This window comes from Herpailurus yagouaroundi, unplaced genomic scaffold (genome assembly GCF_014898765.1).
Source record: "Herpailurus yagouaroundi ecotype Mexico unplaced genomic scaffold, PumYag 139, whole genome shotgun sequence".
NCBI classification, from domain to species: domain Eukaryota; kingdom Metazoa; phylum Chordata; class Mammalia; order Carnivora; family Felidae; genus Herpailurus; species Herpailurus yagouaroundi.
In genome coordinates, this window is record NW_024412394.1 from 31,301,631 (window position 1) to 31,312,845 (window position 11,215).

Sequence of the window (11,215 nt, forward strand, 5' to 3'; positions counted from 1 at the left end):
TAAAATCACTTACAAGGACCTACATGATATGATCGCCAATCCACTCCCTTCATTTGTTCTGCTCGAGGACACAGGCCTTGTTGTTTTCTCAAATATACGGCCAGAAGAACCCCTCTGCCTTTAAGGTACTGTCCCCCTCTTACTGCTCATTTATGCCTCCAAGTTTTCTGTGGGTGTATCTGCTTGGAGGAACCTAAAGATGTAGAGAACCCCAGCTGCAAGGGAGTATCAAAGTGTAATTTGTACCAGACTATTTCTGTAATATAAGGCCATATAGAAGAGGGAGGAAATGCCGCTGAGTAGGCCAATCTAGTTTAAATGTCACAGCAATGAATAACTAGAATTTAGTGGGGAGAAAAGGTACTGGAAATCATAATTGACTTTGCATCAATGAATGAAAACAAAGAGGCTGTCTTTGTATATGAAATCAACAAAATAGCATACTTAACCTTGAAAACAATAGCATTAATTATACATGATAATTTGAATAATATAACAGACATATCTTATGTAAACTATACAGCAGAATGCCAGATTTAATAGGTCCTCCATAAATACATACATGGTCTCATTGTCACCATTTACAGAGTGATATATAAAATTTCCATTTCAAAATCTGACAGAATTTTAAGAACCTTCTCCAGTGCAATTTTTAAATAAATGTGCTTACTTCTGGTATGAAACAGAGAGATTCATAATGACTGGCTCAATACCACAGGCACAACAGTAGATAAATTCCAAGAACTTGGTATCTCTATTTATAAGAACAGTTTGATTCTGCTTTAAGTAAGACACTGTGGTTATTTGAAATAAAACACCAGAAGAGCATATAAATGAAAGTGGGCAACACATGTGAGTCACTTCCTCATGGCAAGTTTTATAGTTCAACAATTCTGAAATCCAACAGTAACATCAAAGTACTGAGTTGGTATTACTTTCTGCCATAGCTGCATTTCTTCCACACCACCACTCCAGGCCTTTCAGATTCTATTCAATCACTAATGAAACTGCCAACCCAGCTCAAAAATGCTTAACCATTGGATTATTTCCAGGATTTTTGTGGCACTTTTCTTGGAAATAGGTTTGCTACTGTATTCAATTTCTACACATTCCAGACCATCATCATTCACAATGCTCTACTTCAGATTTCAAATATTCTTTTTCCTGGGACTATCCACTGTTTCCTGTGGGATAGGATGGCAGCTCCTTTTGCTGTACTTTCTTACTAAATGCTGTAAGTTTACTAAATGTTGTAAGTTTTATAGCTTCCTAAACATAGTTAATCGAATGAGTACATATTGGTATTGAGAATGGGGTAATGAAGAAGATTGCTTTGATGGCTTCACTGAAGAAGATAGCATGCAAATAGCATGAACTCTTCATCTCAAGATTGGCTTCAGTCTAACTACTAATGCTCCAAGGAGCTTTTGCTACATTTTTACCTTGTGATAGCAGTGGCTGCTTGTTTTTTTTTTTTTTTTTTTTTTTTTTTTTTAAATATGAAATTGTCAAATTGGTTTCCATACAACATCCAGTGCTCATCCCAAAAGATGCCCTCTTCAATGCCCATCACCTCCCCTCCGCTCCCTCCTACCCCCCATCAACCCTCAGTTTGTTCTCAGTTTTTAAGAGTCTCTTATAGTTTGGCTCTCTCCCTAACTTTTTTTTTCCTTCCCCTCCCCCATGGTCTTCTGTTAAGTTTCTCAGGATCCACATAAGAGTGAAAACATATGGTATCTGTCTTTCTCTGTGTGACTTATTTCATTTAGCATAACACTCTCCAGTTCCATCCACGTTGCTACAAAAAGCCATATTTCATTCTTTCTCATTAAGTGGCTGCTTGTTGTTAAAGAAAGTGACAAATATTATGCTTTTACTAAATGAGGAGAATATTTTTTATAATAAGAGATGCAAATAGTAATAATTTTTGTCATAAATTATGAATATATAAAACATAACACTGCACCTTAATGTCTTAGCGCTAATTAGCAGTACAGCATCTAGGAGATGGAGGAACCCCAGTCGGGACATCAGTCTTTGCCTGAATGTAACTTACAATTTATTGTGGGAGGCTAACTGTAATCAAATAATAACACAAATGAATACAAGGTACTTCAAGGTAACATGCTTATAATTGGGGGCTTTCACTGAGTAAGATTAGTGAGGGAAATTTCAAGTAAAATTTGATCTTGGATACAAAAAAACAGTTGGAATTAATCAGGTATAAAGGGAAGGTAAGAGGAGTCTAGGCAGAAGATAAAGCAAATGAAAATCTGTTGGTGTGGGAAGAGCATAGCAATTACTAGACACCGAGAAAAGGCCAGTGTGGATGTAGAGAAAGGGGACACAGGTGAAGGGGCCAGACTATGCAATGGCTTATTAAAGAGATTGGTTTTTATCCTAAGAAAAACTGGGAGATTGTTTGAAGATTTGTATGCAGTTGGGTGACAGTTGCATTAAAAAACAAACATGATGGCTGTAGCAAGGGGAAATAAAGTTCAGAAAGGCATGGAGAAAAATTCAAACATAAACACTGCTGTTAATACTGAAATTTAAATAGGGAGAAGATGTGGACAAAATAAGACATTTAATACTTTCTAAACTATGCTTCATGAAATGCAAATATAAAATGTCCTCAGGTTAAGGGGTCCAATAACTTTGGGAAATGTTGATTATTCCCTCTCTTGGAGATCTGCAGAAAACGTAATTTATTGAAGGCTAATGCTGTGAAATAATACAGCTAGAAAACAAAGCGTATTTAACTTTGTGAAACCCATAATAGCTTAACTGTATCTAATCTTAAAACTTACTGCACACAAACTACCGATATAGACTATCTCCTTAAAAGGCACAGAACTAGATTTTAGTAGATGGCTCTAAATTTGCACATTGCATTATAGAGAAATATTTTCCCCTTAACTTTTTAAGAATATTAGAGAAGAACAAGAATTTAAATTATTAGACTATTGCAACTACAGAAACATGAAATAATTCTGGACGTATTAAAAATAGTGAACAACAGGTTTACACTTAAGGAGCTATTGTGGGGGAAAAAGTAATTTAAAATATACACATTTTAAAATGATAAAAATTATTAGATACCTCTAAAAAATATTAAATGGAAGTTTGAGCAGTAGTGAGGCTCCAAGCTGTCCTTGATGATCCATGCCTCCTACAATTTATACCCTTGTTTAGTTCTGTCCCATGCTGAATCATGGTACTGTTGACCAATTAAATGTAGTGTGAGTGACTGAATTTCAAGGCTAGGTGTAAAAAAAAAGACTATAAGTCCCACTTTGGGTGTTTGGGTTCTTGGATTGCTCATTCTGTGTGAAGCCAGCCACTATGCCATTAGGATGTTCAAACTACCCATTGAAGAGACACCAGTGGAAGGAGCTGAGGTCTCTGAGACCAATAGCCACCATTAAATCACCAGCCAGCTTACAGTTGGAGTGAGCCACCTTACAGCAGATCCTCCAGCTTAAGTCATGCTTTGAGATGACCATAGCTGTTGGAGAGACCCTAAAGGAGAACTGCCTGGTTGAGTCCTTAGTAAATCTCTGGCTTAAGACACAATGAAAGATAATACAAGATTGTGATTTTAAACCACTAAATTTGGGGGCATTTGAAAAAAGCAATAGGCAACTAACATATAGAGTTCTTTTAGAAAATGTGCTGAATGATACTTTGTCAAGCACTGTACATTGCCAATTTAGCATTAAAGTTTGTAAAGGCATTTTATTTGCCTTCCAAATTAGGTTATACTATGCTCTTCAGAACGATATCCAAGGATATCACCTGCTAATCTGCAGGGAGAAAAAAATTAAGATTTTGTGATATAACATCCCAGATACTAATGTATAACCCTTCTTTAGTGAAGGCAAATTGTTACAGAAGTAGGTCTTTAAGACTATCAAATATTGAATAGGCCAACCCTTCTCTGGTGATGAATATGACATAAAGGCTTTGAAAACTGTGTTAGCCACTGTGAATGAAGTGAAAAATTTCACAAGGTGAAGAGAATGAATCTCACACTTTGCAAGGTCTTTCCCTTAATAGCATCCACCAAATTCTTTCCACTCCTATTTTCTTTATAGACTACTCAATTAGGGATAATAGGGGCCTGAGAAAGAATATAATTCATTTCCACAATCCTAACACTTCACTTTATCTCAACCTCGTTCCTCACTGTTCACCTTATGTTTCTAACAGAGAAAAAAGGATCTTGGATTTTTTTTCTTCCTCTTTCTTCCCCACTCCCAACCATTTGAGTAGGTCTTATTTGAGTAAGAGCATTGCTCCAAATCAGAGACACTTGGAGGAAAATGTGAAAGAGCTACGGACAATCTATAAGTAAAATGAACCATTGGATAAGTAAGATTTGACTACCTAACTTTTCGATATATTCAGTTTTACTTATTTTAAAAATAGCCCAGAAACAGACCCACACAGATATAGTCAAATGATCTTTGACAGAAAAGTAAAGGCAACTCAATGGAGAAGGGAGAGTCTTTTCAACAAACGATGCTGGAATAACTAGACACCATATTGAAAAAAAGAAGAACAGTTTAGACACAGTCTTTGTACCTTTCACAAGAATCATATCAAAAGGGATTATAGACCTAAATGTAAAGTGCAAAATCCTAAAACATCTATAAGAAAACATAGGAGAAATTCTAGGTGTTCTTAGGCTTGGCAAGATACTTTTAGATGCATATCTAAAAGCATATCCATGAAAGAAAATTGTTGCCTTTCATTAAAATTAAAAATGTCTGGTCTGAGAAAGACACTACTAAGAGAATGAAGACAAGCCCTAGACCAGGTGATAATGTAGGCAAAATATGTATCTGATAAAAGACTTGTATTCAAAACATACAAAGACTCAACACTTAACAAGAATACAGGAAACCCAATCAGAAAATGGGCAAGAGATCTGGACACCTCACTATGGAGAATATACAGATAACAAATAAGCACATGCAAATACACTTAACATCACTTGTTATTTGAGAATTGCAAATTATACAACAACAATGATTATATCACAACATACTTATTAGAATGGCTAATCCAAAAACCTGACAGTAACAAATACACAGTTACATATTTATTCTTATTTTTTTCTTTTCAAATTTTATATAAATTCTAATTATTTAAAATGCAGTGTAATATTGGTTTGAGGAGAATTCACTGATTCATTACTTACATACAACACCCAATGCTCAATGCCCTCCTTAATACCCATCACCCATCTGACCCATCCCCCACCCACTTCCCTCCATCAACCCTCAGTTTGTTCTCTACTGTTAAGAGTCTCTTATGGTTTGTTTCCTTCTCCTTTTCTCCCCTCCCATAAGTTCATCTGTTTTATTTCTTAAATTACACATGAATGAAATCATATGGTATTTGCTTTGTTCAAAGAAGTGAAACATTTAGAAGGAGCTGAAGTGGAAACTTGGTCATAAAGTCCATTTTTCTCTAAAACTAAAAAAATTCTTTGTATCTAAGGAACAAAAGCAGATATGGAGTGTACTTGGTTATAGTGCTGGGTAGAACACACACACACACACACACACACACACACACACACACACACTTTCTGTTTATCTGATGTGGAAAGTAGAGATTGGGCAATATATTTTGAAGCAAAAGTAGCAAATAGATACTGCTGAACCACAAAAAAACAAACATTCTCAGATCTTCTAATGCCAAAACTGTCAGAAGGCTACAGGACTAACCCTTCAGAACATAAGATGTGACAATAAAAATTATGTGGTTGTGTGAAATGGTCAAATTAGCATAAAATCATTTATGGTTCTCCTCTTCCTTCCCTTCTAAGGCATCATCTTCACTCAGGTTTCCCTGGGTCCTTTATTTCCCAAATTAGGACTAATGGATGAAGAAAATTGGAATGTCAGTAGGCCACTTTAGATTTTAAAAAGACATGGAAAACTAGATGATAAAATTAAGAATTTCAATTCATCAAAAAATACTAATAAGAATACAAAGGCAGCACATGGAGTGGGAAAAGATATTCATTATAGTATATCTTAAAAATTCTATCCTCATGCTCATTTTGGTCACACACTAAAATTGGAACAATACAGAGAAGATTAGCATGACCCCTGTGCAAGGATGAGACACAAATTCATAAAGCATTCCATATTTTTGAAAGTTTCTAAGGGAGTAAGTCTTAGAAGTTCTCATCACAAGAAAAAATTAAATTCTGTAACTATGCGTGGTGATGAATGTTTAAAAAAAACTATCATTAATATATAAAAACCTTTATAGATCAATAGGAAAAGAACACACAAATCCAGTACAAAATGGGCAAAAATTGCTGAACAAATACTTTACAAAAGAGGATATCCAAAAAAAACCAATGAAGATATGAGTTCAACTTCATCAATCATCACAGAAAGGTAAGTTAAAACCACAAAGAGATCTCACTACACACCTATCATAATCAAGAAAAGGAAAACAGGGGCACCTGGGTGGCTCAGTTGGTTAAGTGCCTCACTTCAGCTCAGGTCAAGATCTCACAGTGGGCAGGTTCAAGCCCCACATCTGGCTCTGCGCTGAGAGCTCAGAGACGAGCCTGCTTCGGTTTCTGTGTCTCCCTCTCTCTCTACCCCTCCCCTGCTTGTGCTCTGTGTCCCTCTCTCTCTCTAAACAATAAGTAAACATTAAAAAAAAGAAAAGGAAAACAATGGGAAATAGGTGTTAGTGAGGATGTAGAGCAATCAGAATGCTCATATACTACTGTTAGAAGATTAGTACAACCACTTTGTAAAACTGGCAGTATCTGTTAAAGCTGCCTATGCTGAGAGCAAGGAGTTAAAACAACTGAGTTTTCATGCAATCACTACACCAAGAAAACATCCTTGAGAGAAGGGCCTCTGGGTCATCCAGTCTAATCTTCTTCATAAATGGACTTATAGATAAATAGACTAATGATATTTGCTAGGAAGAAGTGACCTTATCTCTGAAATGCCCTTGTCAGGAAGTTCTGGTTAAGGATTACCTATAGAAAAAGAACCCAGGGCATCTAAGAAATGACCCTCTGGAGAATTTCACCTAAGCTACACAGCTCTCTGGCTTCACAATTTAAATGCTTCTGCTGTGTGAAGTGACTTTGCAGATGTAACATAGAGATCTTATCTATTATTTTGAGCCACATGTTGGACAAACAAAGACAGGTCCTGAGAAACTACCCTTGTTGTCCTAAACTTCTCTCTGCTCTCTCTGAAATTGTCAATTGCCTTCAAATTGAAATTATTTAATAAAGTTTGCTAAGGGATAAGATCTCTGTAATTCATGTGGGTCTGATATGATAATTCCATCTTGTGTATTAGCTTATACGATTAGACCAAATAATCCCACTCATGGGTGAATGTCAAACAGAAATCATTCCTGTGTTCAGCTAAGAATAAGAACTGTTATATTCATTACAGCACTATTTTTAATGGCTACAAACTGGAAAATATCTAAATGCTCATAAAGAAGAATTGACAAATTGTGGTATTTTCACACAATGGAATTCTATTCAGCAATTTATCACTTCAACTACATGAATTAGTTTGGATGCAACTCAGAAACATAATGTTGCTTGAATTAATCCATACTAAAGGGTATGGTATGTTTCTAAAAGAACAAAAACAGGCAAAATTAATCTAAACTTTAAAAAGTCATGTAATATTATTGTTGGGGGCAGGTAATACCAAAGGAGAGCAAGAGGGGACTTCTGTTTCTTGATCTAGGTGTTGGTAAGTTAAGTTTGTAACAACTTATTGAGCTATACCCTTATGATATGTGAACTAGAGAATACAGGACTCACTGGTGGGAGGAATGCCCATAAATGGATCTTTGAGAGATAAGATGGATAAGAAAAGTTTTTAGGAAGTTTCACTGGATATTGATCATAGATTTGTGCCATTGCTCCCTCTTCAAGAAACTTCTGAAGAGATTTATACAACTTTCGATAGTTTTTAAAGCCAAATTATTTTTCTATTCAGTATGACAAAATGTGGAGATGAGTGATGACATGGGTACAACAGCATAGAATTATCACTGAAAAGTAAAAAGAAAATACTGAAAAACAGATATAAGTGAAAAACACTTTAGATATAGCAGGTCACCTAATTGTTGATATTTGTAATCTTTGGTATTTTGGTTTTAAGAAAATATCCTTGGATAGTTTTAATAAAAGTTGATACTGTCATATTTTATTCTGTATTGTTAGCAGAATACTTAACTTTAATTTTTAGCGTCTCCTAAGAATCTTCAAACATAACTCATACACTAATAATTCCAAATATATATTCCTACTTTCTGTAATAATGACAATGGTGATGATGATGGTAATAATCGTAGCAACAAATATGCCCTAAACCCTAATCTATGAGATATGTGGCTAAACCCTCTAATACAAGGGTTCTTAATTCAAAGTTCAATAAAATTTAGGAATTCATAAATTTGAATGGGAATTACATATGTATTTTCACTAAATTTTAACTGAAATTTAGCAATTCTTTCAATAGAAATTTAGCATTTCCTTCAGTGTAAATCACAAATGTTTTCATCATACATTACACCTACAACTGATATCTTGAAATAATGGTTTATACTCATCACTGTATTGAAATTGTGAGTTATTATGCTCATCATCAGATCTTGTTTCTAATATGTAAAGAATTACATATATTATTATATCATATGATCTTTAATAATTGGATGACTCTATTTCAAAATGATTGGCTGGTTTCTACTATAATTCTGTATATCTTTTTTTTTTTATTGGATAAAAATGTTATTTTCAATTGCACCAATGGGTTCCATAGCAATAAACAGTTAAGAACCCTTAAAATATCTCACTTAATTCATACTACCTTATGTTATTAGTATTTTCATACTCATGTTAGAGTTAAAGGAAATGAACCAGGGAAAGTTGAAGGATGTTCCCAAATTCACAAGATCTGAAAATCCCAGGGCTAGAATTAAAACCCAGATCATCTGGTTTCAGAGACTGTCCTTTCAACCACTGGCCTATGTAGCCTGTTAGAAATTTAAATTCTAGCATAGTGGCTTTCTAGCTGTTGTTTACAGAAGTTGTTTGTATATGCCTTGGAGTATGTCATGAGAAGCAGGAGAGGCCAAACCTCAGGCAGAGTAGCCCTTTGTTGGTAACTTAGTGTTCAACTTAAAATTTTGTACTTAAGCAATTATTAGCATACATAAGGGAAAAATCAGTAGCAATGCAAATATAGGAGGGGACTTTAACACTCCATTTACATCAATGGATAGATCATTCAGACAGAAAATCAATAAGGCAACAGTGGCTTTGAACGATATGTTGGACCAGATGGATCTAACATATATTCAGAATATTCTACCCCAAAACAGCAGAATACATATTTTTTCAATATGTATTGAAAACATCGAATATTATCCAGAAGAGGCCACATGTTCAGCCACAAAACAAGTCTCAAAAATTCAAAAAGATTGAAATCACGTAATGCATCTTTTCCAAACACAATGGTGTGAAACTACCAATCAATCACAAGAAAAAATCTGGAAAGAACACCATTACATGGAGGTATATAACATGTTACTAAACAATAAATGGGTAAGCCAAGAAATCAAAGAGGAAATTTAAAAAATACATGAAAAAAAAATGAAAATGAAAACACAATGGTCCAAAATCTTTGGGATGCATCAGGCTGTTTGAAATGGGAAGTTTACAGTAATACAGATCTACCCCAAGAAGCAAGAATAATCTCATATAAACAACCTAATATTACAGCAAAATGAACTAGAAAAAGAAAAACAAACAAAACCACAAACCAGTAGATGAAAGGAAGTAATAAAGATTAGAGCACAAATAAATAAAATAGAGACTAAAAAAGCCAATAGAACACATCAATGAAACCCAGAGCTTGTTCTTTGAAAATATCAACAAAGTTAATAAACCTTTGGCCAGACTCATCTAAAAAAGAGAGAGAGAGAGGAGGAGAAATGATTCAAATAAATAAAATTATAAATGAAAAAGGAGAAATAACAATGACACCACAGAAATACAAAGGATAATAAGAAAATATAATAAAAAATTATATGCTAACAAATTAGGCAACCAAGAAGAAATGGATAAATTCCTAGAAACATATAGCCTGCCAAAACTAAGGCAAAAAGAAATAGGAAATTTAAACAGACCAATTACTAGCAATGAAATTGAATCAGTAATCAAAAAATTCCCCAAAAAACCCCACAAAAGTCCAGGGCCAGACAGTTTCATAGGTGAATGTTACCAAACATATAAAGAAGAGTTAATGCCTGTTCTTCTCAAACTATTCCAAAAAATAGAAGAGGACAGAAAGTTTCCAAATCCATTATACAAGGCCAGCAATACCCTGACACCAAAACAAGACAAATACATTACAAAAAAAGAAAACTACAGGCCAATATTTCTCATGAACATAGATGCAAAATTCCTCAACAAAATATGAGCAAACTCAATCCAACAATACATTAAAAAAAAGCATTCACCATGATGGAATGGTGGGACTTATTCTAGGGATGTAAGGGGGTTCAATATTTCAAATCAAACAACATGATATATCACATTAACTAGACAAAGGATAGAAACCAATGAGTAGTTCAGTAGATGCAGAAAAATCATTTGACAAAGTAAAACATCTATTCAGGATAAAAAAAACTCTCTCGACAAGTAGAATTAGAGGGAACATACTTCAACATAATAAAGACCATCTATGAAAAACCCACCTAACATCATCCTCAATGGTGAAAAACTGACAACTTTTCCCCTAAGATCACAAACAAGACAAAGATGTCCAATCTCACAGCTTTTATTAGAAGTCCTAGCCACAGCAGCCAGACAAGAAAAAAGAAATAAAATGCATCCAAATTGGTAAGGAGGAAGTAAAACTTTCACTACTTAACACATGACATGATACTATATATAGAAAACAATAAAGACCCCACCAAAAACTACTAGAACTGATAAATGAATTCAGTAAGGTCAAAGGATACAAAATTAATTTGTTGTATTTCTATACACTAATATACAGCCATTTGTTGCATTTCTATACACTAATAATGAAGTAAGCAGAAAGGGAAACTAAGAAGACAATCCCAATGACAACTACACCAAAAAGAATAAAATACCTAGGAATAAATTGAACCAAGGAGGTGAAAGACC

The 11,215-nt window shown here is 34.4% G+C and overlaps 1 pseudogene; it reads left to right on the top strand.

The window, feature by feature from the left end:
• The first annotated feature begins 6,069 nt into the window (after positions 1–6,069).
• Positions 6,070–6,170, top strand: LOC121030166 (uncharacterized; annotated as a pseudogene).
• Positions 6,171–11,215: the final 5,045 nt, after the last annotated feature.